The sequence below is a fragment of the Neoarius graeffei genome, chromosome 22 (assembly GCF_027579695.1).
Source record: "Neoarius graeffei isolate fNeoGra1 chromosome 22, fNeoGra1.pri, whole genome shotgun sequence".
NCBI lineage: Eukaryota > Metazoa > Chordata > Actinopteri > Siluriformes > Ariidae > Neoarius > Neoarius graeffei.
In genome coordinates, this window is record NC_083590.1 from 29,176,752 (window position 1) to 29,191,285 (window position 14,534).

The following is a 14,534-nucleotide window of genomic DNA, read 5'->3' on the forward strand; positions in this document are numbered from 1 at the left end:
GCACACCCTTAAACTAATACTTTGTTGAAGCACCTTTTGATTTAATTACAGCATTCAGTCTTTTTGGGTTCACACTTGCCATCAATTAAAATGACTCTGATTAACCCCAAATAAAGTTCAGACATTTACTCAGTTGCATCCTCCAGCAAAAGCCAGCGTTCACAGAGAGCTTACAAAGCATCAAAGGGATCTCATTGTTGAAAGGTATCAGTCAGGAGAAGGGGACAAAAACATTTCCACAGCATTAGATATACCATGGAGCACAGTGAAGACAGGCATCAAGAAGTGGAGAGAATATGGGACAACAGTGACATTACTGAGAACTGGATGTCCCTCCAAAATTGATGAAAAGACAAGATGAAAACTGGTCAGGGAGGCTGCCGAGAGGCCTACAGCAACACTGAAGGAGCTGCAGGAATTTCTGGCAAGTACTGGTTGTGTCCTACATGTGACAACAATCTCCCGTATTCTCCATATGTCTGGACTATGGGGTAGGGTCAAAGAAAAACATCCAGACCCGGCTAAATTTAGCAAAAAAATACATCAACTCTCCCAAAAGCATGTGGGAAAATGTGTTATGGTCTGATGAAACCAAGGTTGAACTTTTTGGCCACAATTCCAAAAGGTATGTTTGGTGCAAAAACAACACTGCGCATCACCAAAAGAACACCATACCCACGGTGAAGCATGGTGGTGTTTTGGGGTTGTTTTTCTTCAGCTGGAACAGGGGCTTTAGTCAAGGTGGAGGGAATTATGAACAGTTCTAAATACCAGTCAATTTTGGCCCAAAACCTTCAGGTGTCTGCTAGAAAGATGAAGATGAAGAGGAATTTCATCTTTCAGCACGACAATGACCCCAAGCATACATCGAAACCAACAAAAGAATGGCTTAACCAGAAGAAAGTTTTGGAATAGAAAGTTTTGGGACGGCCCAGTCAGAGCCCAGACCTAAATCCAATTGGAAATCTGTGGGGTGGCCTGAAGAGGGCTGTGCACAAGACATACCTTCGCAATCTGACAGATTTGGAGCGCTTTTGCAAGGAAGAGCGGGCAAGTATTGCCAAGTTGAGATGTGTCAGGCTGATAGACTCCGACCCAAAAAGATTGAATTCTGTAATTAAATCAAAAGGTGCTTCAACAAAGTATTAGTTTCAGGGTGTGCACACTTATGCAACCAGCTTAGTGTACGTTTTTTTTATTTTTTATGTTTTCCCCCTAACAGATTTGTTTGTTTTTCAATTGAACTGTACAGGTTATAGGTCACATTAAAGGTGGGAAAAGTTTTGAAATTATTGATCGTGGTCTAATTTTTTTTACATCAGAAAAACCGATCATTTTAACAGGGTGTGTACACTTTTTATATCCACTGTATGTAATATTTGAGCTTTATAACAATCCCAAAATCTAAAGCCACATTCCTCGAACCTAAAACAGTATTTCCTCAGTGTGTGAAGATAAAAGGGGGATAAATGGAAAAACCCACACACTTTATGACAGATTGCTCATCTGAATTAGCCATTTTTTTTAGTATTGTTTTAGCACAGTGTGTAGACATTCCCTTGTGATTCAGAAGTGACATAAATCACACAAGTGGCCATTTGCAAAATGTAGGAAGGATCTAAACTGAACTTGAAGCAGTTGTCCTTCTGAACTGTGTCATAGTCGGTGAACTACAGTACCAGTCAAAAGTTTGTACACCCCTACTCATTCATATTTTTTTCTGTATTTTGACTACACTGTAGAACAATACTGAAGACATCGACACTATGAAATAACACATAGAACATATATGGACTTATGTCGAAAACAAGACGTGTTTAAAAAAAAATGTTTCCTATTTTAGATTCTTCAAAGTAGCCAGCGTTTATCTTGATGACACTTTGCACACTATAATTATTGACACCTTAACGATCTTTTGGCCATTGCAAATGTAGAAAAGACTTCAAATACGTAAATTGTGTATGAATTTACTCAAACTTCCACTGGAAAAAACAAACAAACAAATTGATTCCCAATTACTTACCATATCAGATCACATGACACTGTTCCACAATTATTGACACCTTTGTCCACAGTTATTGACACCGTTCCACAATTATCGACACCCAGCTGATTATTATTATTTTTTAAATAATCACTATGTGGTATTAAGTTAACAAAACATAGTTTTTATTTAAAATTTGTTTTACATAGACTTATATTTAGTACAAAATATCTTTTATATAAATTTACAGATGTCGGTGTTTACGTAAATGAGGAAGTAATTCTAACGTTTGTAAACAAATGAACTGATAATGTTGAACCTGCATCAGAAAATCTTTTTGTTCCACTTTCTACCCACTTTCTAAGTATTTTCATAGATCACATTTTGTTAATCATTTGCTGTTGTTTGTATTAATTTCTAATTTTGTAGTTTACCAATAAATGTCAACAGGAAATTGATATTGTAACCACAGGAAAATCCAGGTCAAATGTCACATGTCATTACTCGAACCAAAATATAAAATGTCTCCTGATATTGTAATATGTGGTAGATGTTTACAACAAACTACAAAAAAAAATTCTGAATGGAATCGAAAAATCTGAATATTTCAAGCATGTAATTTTTTATATGCTCGGAATTTAATTCTGGTCTAATTCTAATTCTGCTCTAATTCATTCCATTCTGTTATGAATCAGAAAAATATATTATAAATCACAGCACTTTTATTTTTTTAAAGTACTTCATCTACTTCAACAATGTTACACAAAGATCGATACATAACAGTTGTAAATGTCCCTTAATTCCACAGGGTGTCGATAATGGTGAACACCGGTGAAAGTGATCACTATTATCGAAACATCACGTGACTTCTCAAATGCGCGTTTAGATGCAAAATGGCGACTGTCAAATGAAAGAGTAAGAAACAAAATAGGTTTCGACAAGGAGGTCATGAAATATCGGTGAATTTGATAAGTAAAAACATGTCCATGATCTTTCCACCATGCTCACCTGTGATGATGATGTCTGGGTTTTCCTCAGCTTGCTGATAGTGCTAAAAAAAATTTCCATCTCAGGTAACGAGCTGTGTCATCAGACGAACAAGATCAAAGGGCGAGGTGGGTCTTCGAGTTGATTAATTAACCAATAATAACTGCTGTAACTGAAACTCATCTTTGTAAAATTGTTTTTTATTAGTAAATCTGAAAAGGTGTCAATAATTATGGACTGTCGATAGTTGCTTTAGTAAATAATAAAAATACAGTAAATAGCCCTATTCCACAACTGTAATAATCCATATTGTCACACCTGCATGCCTTGGCGCGTGCATCAGATAGACTCTCGGGTGCGCTCTGGACAGCGCGCGCACCAAGCGGATTCTCACATGCTCTTTGTAAACAACTCGCACCTGCACAGGATTAAGGCGCAATCAGCGTGCCAATATAAAAATTGTGAAAACACACTTACTTTGCAAAGTATTGAGTTGTGTTGCTGACACATGACCGAGCCTTATTTCTTTGTTTGGGTTCTTGATCCCTGATTTCCTGTTTCTCGTTTTTGATTCCTGCCTAGTATGTGACAGTCCATTTGTGCCTCGCTCGGCCTCACGATGGCCTATTTTCCCGTTTATTTTGGATTGTTTACCTCTTTTCACTTTTATTAATAAACACACCTTCTGCACTTACATCCGTCTCCCAACCATCTCTGACGAAATACTTCGCCCAGCTGACACATATTGTCAAGAACCGCTCAACTAAGTAAAGAGAAACAACATCCATCATTGCTTTAAGACATGAACTGTCTTCTAATTAATGAAAATAAAGGGGAAAAAAACATTAAATTAGAAAGTGTGTCCAAACTTTTGACTGGAACTGTATGTACAGTAGTTTTGTGTCATATCGACTTGCTAGCAAGCCAGTTTGTAATCTTGCTAGCTTTCTAGCTCGGTACTGTGTGAGCTAGCTAGTAGAATGAAATATTTGGTTACATGGAACACAATTTGAATAAATCAAATTTTGAAAGTTTTTCCTGTTTGCGTTTATAAGCAGTTTGATATGCGATTTGTGATGGTTTAAATTAAAACAACGGAAATTGCATCAGATTGAGTCAATTCATTTGAGTTAATGAAGTATGAAAACAGTCCTGGTGACAAACCAAAATGGCAGGATGAAGCTGAGGCGCTTGGACACAGTAGTAGTGTGGGACCATATACAGTGCGTTGCAAAAGTATTCATCCCCCTTGGTGTTTGTCCTGTTTTGTCGCATTCCAAGCTGGAATTAAAATTGATTTTTGGAGGGTTAGCACCATTTGATTTACACAACATGTCTACCACTTTAAAGGTGCAAATTGTTGTTCTATTGTGACACAAACAATAATTAAGATGAAAAAACAGAAATCTGGAGTGTGCATACTATAGGTATTCACCCCCTTTCGTATGAAACCCCTAAATAAGAGCTGGTCCAACCAATTCATTTCATAAGTCACATAATTAGTCAATTAAGATCCACCTGTGTGCAATCAAAGTGTCACATGATCTGTCACATGATGTCTGTATAAATCAACCTGTTCTGGAAGGACCCTGACTCTGCAACACTACTAAGCAAGCAACATGAAAACCAATGAGCCTCCAAACAGGTCAGAGACAAAGTTGTGGAGAAGTATAGATCAGGGTTGGGTTATAAAAAATATCCCAAACTTTGAATATCCCACGGAGCACCATTAAATCCATTATAGCAAAATGGAAAGAATATGGCACCATTACAAACCTGACAAGAAAAGGCCGCTCACCAAAACTCACAGACCGGGCAAGGAGGGCATTAATCAGAGATGCAAAGATACCAAAGATAACACTGAAGGAGCTGCAAAGATCCACAGCGGAGATGGGAGTATCTGTCCATAGGACCACTTTAAGTCGTGCACTCCACATAGCGGGGCTTTATGGAAGAGCGGCCAGAAAAAAGTCATTGCTTAAAAACTCATGTTTGGAGTTTGCCCAACAGTATGTGGCAGACTCCCCAAACACATAGAAGATTCTCTGGGCAAATGAGACAAAAATGTAACTTTTTGGCCATCATGGGAAATGCCATGTGTGACACAAACCCAACACCCTGAGAACACCATCCCTACAGTGAAGCATGGTGGTGGCAGCATCATGCTGTGGGGATATTTTTCATCTGCAGGGACAGGAAAACTGGTCAGGACTGAAGGAAAGATGGATGGCACTAAATACAGGGCAATTCTGGAGGAAAACCTGTTTGAGTCGGCCAGAGGTTTGAGACTGTGATGAAGGTTCAAGTTCCCACAGGACAATGGCCCTAAACATACCGCTAAACCTACACTGGAGTGGTTTAAAGCAAAACATTTAAATGTCTTGGAATGGCCTAATCAAAGCCCAGACCTCAATCCAATTGAGAATCTGTGGCATAACTTGAAGATTGCTGGACACCAACACAACCCATCTAACTTGAAGGAGTTGGAGCAGTTTTGCCATGAGGAATGGGCAAAAATCCCAGTGGCTAGATGTGCTAAGCTAATAGAGACATACCCCAAGAGACTTGCAGCTGTAATTGCAGAACAAGGTGGCTCTACAAAGTATTGACTTTGTGGGGGTGAATACCTGTGCACACTCCAGATTTCTGTTTTTTCATCTTAAGTATTGTTTGTGTCACAATAAAAAAAAAAACAATTTTCACTTTTAAAGTTGTGGGCATGTTGTGTAAATCAAATGGTGCAAACCCCCCCCCCCAATCAACTTTAATTCCAGATTGTCATGCAACAAAACAGGAAAAACATCAAGGAGGATGAATACTTTTGCAACGTACTGTAATTTCTTTGTAGTGCTTATGGATCACCATTTACACCGTTTCCACATTTTCTCAGCATCATCACAAGTGCTAATTTTAATATGTCACCATATTTAAATACATAATCAAAAATCAAAAGCAGCATTACTGTGATCAGCTCTAATCATCATAAATCAACTAACTGTTGGTATCTAGTGGCATATCATTCACGTTTTAACAACAGCAACTGAAAGGAATGTTTACTTTTTTATTTAGTTTTCTTGTAAATACATGCATAATTTTATTTAAGTATTTTCTGAATTTCCTGTATAATATATAAATATGTTGATTTCTTTTTTCTTTTTTTAATGCACAACTCCTGTGTGTGTGTGTGTGTGTGTGTGTGTGTGTGTGTGTGTGTGTGTGTGTGTGTGTGTGTGTGTAGCATGCGTGTGTATTAGAGAGAGAGAGAGAGAGAGAGAGAGAGAGAGTTAATAGCTACTGATCTTCTCTGGGCCGATGCAGATTTACGATGTGAAAACCGTTGCTCAGCTTTGTCCTTTTCCTAGAAGTTGTTTATATGTATCTGATGAATTGCTGATAATAAACAACAGAAAAAAGAGAAAAAACATCCAAGATTGTCAGTGTTCTTACACTCCTTACAATTCAGATTTCTATCTGCTCATAACATCCATCTGTTATCCATTATCTATACCAGTTATGCTTTAGTGTCATGGGGATGTTGGAGCCAATCCCAGCTGACTTCAGGAGGGGGGGGGGGGGGTTCACCCTGGACTGGTCGCCAATCTATCACAGGGCTAATTGACTACTTTCACATACCCATAATGCTTTGCGCCTTGGGGGTAACCAGGCGCTATATTTATTTATTTATTTATTTATTAAGTCAGATAACCTCAGTCATTTCTTTGAATTCACATGAGGAAAAAATGACTATTCCTGATTTAAAGTTTTATAGAATACCTAAAGAGGCTAAGCGTCGAAAAGCGTGGGTTAGACAGAATTCGGCGTCAAAATTTTACACCGACAGACAACACGCGACTGTGTTCTGCACACTTCAGTGGTGGAGTAAAGTCTGATGATCCAAGTCACGAAGCCTACAACCCGTCTGTCTTTGTGTTTCACCCTTTGATGCAAAACATGGGTCAAAAGTGACCCGGCTGAGTTTTTATCTTCTATATCTTTGCAATAAATTAATTCCATCATTCAGTATTCAAGGTATTCCTCAATTAACTTGTTTTTGATCATCATACATCCTTATTTTATTTTTTCTTTTCTTACTTTTTGAATAAAAACCCTTTTTGTATCACTACCCTTCTAATGCACAACATGGGTCAAAAACGACCTGCATTCATTTTCCAGGTTATTTCATGTATGGCTGAGTGTTTCTATGATATACTTTTGAAATAAATTCACTTTGTCATTTACTTTTCCAAATATGCAGTAAATATCTTGTTTTTGTTTAGCACAAATCATCTCATCTCATCTCATTATCTCTAGCCGCTTTATCCTTCTACAGGGTCGCAGGCAAGCTGGAGCCTATCCCAGCTGACTACGGGCGAAAGGCGGGGTACACCCTGGACAAGTCGCCAGGTCATCACAGGGCTGACACATAGACACAGACAACCATTCACACTCACATTCACACCTACGGTCAATTTAGAGTCACCAGTTAACCTAACCTGCATGTCTTTGGACTGTGGGGGAAACCGGAGCACCCGGAGGAAACCCACGCGGACACGGGGAGAACATGCAAACTCCACACAGAAAGGCCCTCGCCGGCCACGGGGCTCGAACCCAGGACCTTCTTGCTGTGAGGCGACAGCGCTAACCACTACACCACCGTGCTGCCCAGCACAAATCATCATTTTTATTTTTCCTTTCTTAAGTTATGAACAAGCACAGCTTTTGTAATTCTACATCAAGTTTACACACATGGGTCAGAACCGACCCGCATGCATTTACTCCAGCGTTTGGTGGGAACTGTGAATTGTGCTTGTGTCAGACATTTCACAGCTCAGCACAGCGCCCTTTGCCCATCTAATACATGCAAGTAATGTTTTTCAATTGTTCTAACATTACCTTAGAAAAAAATTTATAATGTTTAGGTTCCCTTGAGATGGGCGGCACGGTGGTGTAGTGGTTAGCGCTGTCGCCTCACAGCAAGAAGGTCCTGGGTTCGAGCCCCGGGGCCGGCGAGGGCCTTTCTGTGTGGAGTTTGCATGTTCTCCCCGTGTCCGCGTGGGTTTCCTCCGGGTGCTCCGGTTTCCCCCACAGTCCAAAGACATGCAGGTTAGGTTAACTGGTGACTCTAAATTGACCGTAGGTGTGAATGTGAGTATGAATGGTTGTCTGTGTCTATGTGTCAGCCCTGTGATGACCTGGCGACTTGTCCAGGGTGTACCCCGCCTTTCGCCCGTAGTCAGCTGGGATAGGCTCCAGCTTGCCTGCGACCCTGTAGAAGGATAAAGCGGCTAGAGATAATGTGATGTGATGTGATGTGAGGTTCCCTTGAGAGTGAGTAGATTACTTGTCAGAAAGTTACAAGTAATTACTATTAGCTACCGAGCTGTTGACATATTCTACTTTAGTTAGCTAATTTTATTGTAGTTGGCTTAGCTAACTACATAGTTAATAAATAAATAACTGGCCCCATTCACTGCTAAAGTAATTACTTGAAACAAATTATTATTATAGTATTAAGACATTTAATTTTAAATCACACTTGGATGACCCATGTGTAGTAATAAAGTAGGAAAGAAAAATTTTAATTAATGATTTGTGGTAATTAAAACCAAGATGTTTAAAGAATACTTGGAATATTCAATCATAAAATAAATTGATTTCAAAAGATAGAGCAAAGAAAAACTCAGTCAGCATGAAATAACCTGGAAAATGAATGCGGGTCATTTTTGACCCATGTTGTGCATTAGAAGGGGTGTGCATATGTTTTGCATCAAAGGGTTAATCATAAAAAGTGTGAAGAACAAGGACAAGGACAAGTTCAAGAACTGAAAAGGACAACTTTATTGAAGGATCGACTCCCAAAACAAAGCGCAAACGATGCAGTGTAAGTAAGTTTACATGTCCTTCCCCTTTTAGTGTTTATGTAAGTACAACCCCGATTCCAAAAAAGTTGGGACAAAGTACAAATTGTAAATAAAAAGGGAATGCAATGATGTGGAAGTTTCAAAATTCCATATTTTATTCAGAATAGAACATAGATGACATATCAAATGTTTAAACTGAGAAAACGTATCATTTAAAGAGAAAAATTACGTGATTTTAAATTTCATGACAACACATCTCAAAAAAGTTGGGACAAGGCCATGTTTACCACTGTGAGACATCCCCTTTTCTCTTTATAACAGTCTGTAAACGTCTGGGGACTGAGGAGACAAGTTGCTCAAGTTTAGGGATAGGAATGTTAACCCATTCTTGTCTAATGTAGGATTCTAGTTGCTCAACTGTCTTAGGTCTTTTTTGCCGTATCTTCCGTTTTATGATGCGCCAAATGTTTTCTATGGGTGAAAGATCTGGACTGCAGGCTGGCCAGTTCAGTACCCGGACCCTTCTTCTACGCAGCCATGATGCTGTAATTGATGCAGTATGTTGTTTGGCATTGTCATGTTGGAAAATGCAAGGTCTTCCCTGAAAGAGACGTCATCTGGACGGGAGCATATGTTGCTCTAGAACCTGGATATACCTTTCAGCATTGATGGTGTCTTTCCAGATGTGTAAGCTGCCCATGCCACACGCACTAATGCAACCCCATACCATCAGAGATGCAGGCTTCTGAACTGAGCGCTGATAACAACTTGGGTCGTCCTTCTCCTCTTTAGTCTGAATGACACGGCGTCCCTGATTTCCATAAAGAACTTCAAATTTTGATTCATCTGACCACAGAACAGTTTTCCACTTTGCCACAGTCCATTTTAAATGAGCCTTGGCCCAGAGAAGACGTCTGCGCCTCTGGATCATGTTTAGATACGGCTTCTTCTTTGAACTATAGAGTTTTAGCTGGCAACGGCGGATGGCACGATGAATTGTGTTCACAGATAATGTTCTCTGGAAATATTCCTGAGCCCATTTTGTGATTTCCAATACAGAAGCATGCCTGTATGTGATGCAGGGCCGTCTAAGGGCCCGAAGATCACGGGCACCCAGTATGGTTTTCCGGCCTTGACCCTTACGCACAGAGATTCTTCCAGATTCTCTGAATCTTTTGATGATATTATGCACTGTAGATGATGATATGTTCAAACTCTTTGCAATTTTACACTGTCGAACTCCTTTCTGATATTGCTCCACTATTTGTCGGTGCAGAATTAGGGGGATTGGTGATCCTCTTCCCATCTTTACTTCTGAGAGCCGCTGCCACTCCAAGATGCTCTTTTTATACCCAGTCATGTTAATGACCTATTGCCAATTGACCTAATGAGTTGCAATTTGGTCCTCCAGCTGTTCCTTTTTTGTTCCTTTAACTTTTCCAGCCTCTTATTGCCCCTGTCCCAACTTTTTTGAGATGTGTTGCTGTCATGAAATTTCAAATGAGCCAATATTTGGCATGAAATTTCAAAATGTCTCACTTTCGACATTTGATATGTTGTCTATGTTCTATTGTGAATACACTATCAGTTTTTGAGATTTGTAAATTATTGCATTCTGTTTTTATTTACAATTTGTACTTTGTCCCAACTTTTTTGGAGTTGGGGTTGTAGATCAAATGTAGTATTTGACCCTGTAGCTCTAACAGCTTCCTCTAACAGCCCGAAGATTGTCGTAATCCAGTAGCACATGAGCTCGAGGAACATCAGAGTGAAATAAATCAAAATCAACTTCAACTTAAAAGCAAAATTTGACCGTTCTGCTGTGAGTGCGCGAATTCCTTGCTTGTGTTCCCATTCATGAACCGTTTTGTATTTTCTTACAGCTTTCTTGTCATAACCAGCAGCCAGCAAAAACCATTTCACTGTGGATTCTTCTATGATCAGTGTCGATCTTTCTCAGCTCTTCTGCCAATCTTTTACCTTGTACGGTAAGTAATTGTTGGAATACCTGTGTTGACAGACGAAGAAGGCTGCTGACTCACTGTCACCTGAAGTAGAGATGTTCAAAGTATTCGATACGATATTTACAAGTGCTTTTTTACTAATTGATTTCTCAAAGTCCACAGAAAAGACTTTGCAGAGTTCTTTAAGTTTTGGTTTATGGTTTTGACATGTCTTTGAAGGTTTTAGGGAGATTTAAATTTGAAAGATTACTGTCAGTGTGCGACGCTATGTTGTTTGCTTATATTTTGGTTACCACTGAAGGCGCAAAGCATTATGGGTAATGTGAAAATAGTCAATATAGATACAGACAACCATTCACATTCACACCTATGGGCAATTTAGAGTAGCTGTTTGACCTACTGCACATGTCTTTGGACTGTGGGAGGAAACCAGAGCACCCAGAGGAAACCCATACAGGCACGGTGAGAACATGTAAACTCAACATAGAAAATATTAACCGCTGTACCACTGTGCCACCCTGGTCGTGACACATACAAGGTAAATATGAATTAAATAGATTTTAAAAAAAAAACTTCTAGGAAGCAACAAGGTTCAGAGTTTAATTAACTGGACTGCTTTATTAAACTCAACATGGATAGAAACTGAATCTGATAAGAACATTTGCTTTTCCTTATTTTATTCCCAATACCATTCTGTATTGCCCAGTAGATAGTGCTAATGACCACATACAGTATTATTACAGAATGAAATATCAAGGTACAACACGTTCAAACTACGTTCATATGACCAAACGACACCACGACAGGCCACTTCCTGTCTATGTGTTTGACATGCAGCTGCGATTTCAAGGACAACAGAAAGTGAATCATTTTCTCTTTCAATTCAAACAGATGGATTGAATAAATCCTTGGACCATTGGACTTATTGTACATTTTTTTAGTTCCCCACTCCAAACTTAGAACATGCACAACTTCATGCCCTTCCAACCTGCAATTCTTTCCCAATTACTGTCTGATACCCCTCAAAAAAATCGAACTGTGGTCCCATCTTATTCTGCCATATACAATCTCTCATTAAATGTGTGTTCAATATTATGAAGAAAAATAAAGTGTAGCAGAGTTTGCTGGTTTCTCTGATGAGTAAACATACAGGTATGGGTAGCTTGCTTTGCTCATTTGCCAAGTCTGAAGCCATAGCATGTAACATGTAAATCAAACTTTTCACACGGATTTATTCTTCAAAGGTAGACCAATTAAAGTTTCTGAATGCAAAGTTGAATTCTGGGCAAAATGTTCTATTTCTCTTGCTGTTGGAGTTTCGAGATGTTTCGCTGCTACACACAGTCACCATGTATCCTGTGTGTAAATGTTTTGGTGAGATAAAAAGCGCCCGCATTTTTATGATTCTAGAGATCGCCAAAGCAAGTGAACAACAATATCACGTGACCACCATGGGGCGTACCATAAGTTGGCGATCGGGAGATCGCGAGTTCTACTCATGGTCAGGTCATACCAAAGGCCATCATAAAAATGGTACCTACTGCCGTCTGGCAAAGGCACGCTGTAATAGAGATGCAAGTGGGCAGTCAAACTCTCGTGGTTACCAGAGGACTAGCCCCCCACTGTAACCCTAGATATGTAATAGGCGAGAGGCAGAGGGCTACGGAAACGGAGATCGGCGCTGCCCTACCGTATGTGCCACATGGCGTGGGAAGGGACTTTGACTTTGACCATGGGGTGTGTCTGACCTACTTTTAACCAAAACAAGTCAGTATGGGCAAACATAACGGACTCAGCTCTGCTGCCAGTTAAAAGTCAGCGGAAAAGAAAAGGAAAGCCTGCCTAGTGAGTGCAACTGCAAGACAGAGCAAGGTTAGATGATGTCATTTTTCTGGCTAGATAACTAAATCATTCTAGCTAGCACTTAGCTATCTTAGCCTTTGAATGCATGGGCTTGACTCCATGGTAGCGAGTATGGAATTATTATACACTTAATATTTTGATCTTTCAGAGAATGAAACAATAACACAAAAGCAGTAACAGAGAAAATATATATTCGTCCTTTGTTTCACGGATCTATTCACGAATGTCATTTACAAATTACATCCCTGTGACTCAAAATTCTCCGAGGTCGATGTAGCATCACGATGTTTTCTGCACGTCACCATCTTGGTGTGATGCAGTTCCATAGTGATGCTAATTAGTTAAAGTTCCTTGTCTTCTGCTGTTTCCGTAGGGCCGTACTGTTTACCTCAAGAGGGAGGAAAACGGTCCCAAAATGGAGCAAAGCAACCCTCAGGACATCAAAATGATCACATCTCGTCCACATGATATTGTTCTTGTAAGACATAGGAAAATACCATGCATAATAAATAAATGGTGGTGGTGTAGTGGTTAGTGCTGTCACCTCACAGCAAGAAGGTCCGGGTTCGAGCCCCATGGCCAGCGAGGGCCTTTCTGTGCGGAGTTTGCATGTTCTCCCTGTGTCCGCGTGGGTTTCCTCCGGGTGCTCCGGTTTCCCCCGCAGTCCAAAGACATGCAGGTTAGGTTAACTGGTGACTCTAAATTGCCCGTAGGTGTGAATGTGAGTGTGAATGGTTGTTTGTGTCTATGTGTCAGCCCTGTGATGACCTGGCGACTTGTCCAGGGTGTACCCCGCCTCTCGCCCGTAGTCAGCTGGGATAGGCTCCAGCTTGCCTGCGACCCTGTAGAACAGGATAAAGTGGCTAGAGATAATGATGAGATAAATAAATAAATAAATAAATAAATAAATAGTTCAGATGACTTTTCCATCAGTACCTTTAACCTTAGAAGCCATATGCAAAAAAAAAATGATGGACAGTTCACACCCGTAAACAGTCAATACACATCTGCAGCAGCAGCAAAAGCCAGTTGTTTACAACAACATTTAGGCCTACTGTTTAAAAAGTAAAAATACAAGATTTTGATTTTGAGGAATCATGATATTTCGCAGATAAGGTCATAACATATCAAGAAAAAAGTTATAATGTCTCATTATGAAAAAGCCAATGATAGCCTTGAAGGTAAACATTGCCTGTGATTTCTTCTTTAACTTCACCAAATCCTCACTGTCCTTTATTTAATAATACTTGAGCTCTGCGTTCCGATGTGTACCATTTTGCCATAGTGCTTTTTGAAATGCTACAACTTCATTCTCATCTCATCATCTCTAGCCACTTTATCCTGTTCTACAGGGTCGCAGGCAAGCTGGAGCCTATCCCAGCTGACTACGGGCGAAAGGCGGGGTACACCCTGGACAAGTCGCCAGGTCATCAGGGCTGACACATAGACACAGACAACCATTCACACTCACATTCACACCTACGGTCAATTTAGAGTCACCAGTTAACCTCACCTGCATGTCTTTGGACTGTGGGGGAAACCGGAGCACCTGGAGGAAACCCATGCAGACACGGGGAGAACATGCAAACTCCACACAGAAAGGCCCTCGCCAGCCACGGGGCTCAAACCCGGACCTTCTTGCTGTGAGGCGACAGCGCTAACCACTACGCCACCGTGCCGCCCTGCTACAACTTTATTCTTGAAATATTGCAACTCTTTTTCTCATAATATTAGACATTATGACTTTTTTCCCCTCGAAATATTACAACTTTTTTCTCAAAATCTTGTATTTTTCAAATAGTGGCTGTGAACATAGAGTAAGTCATTAAAATCCCAGGATGCATAGATGGGTTTTAGCTTTTAAAACTTTTCTAC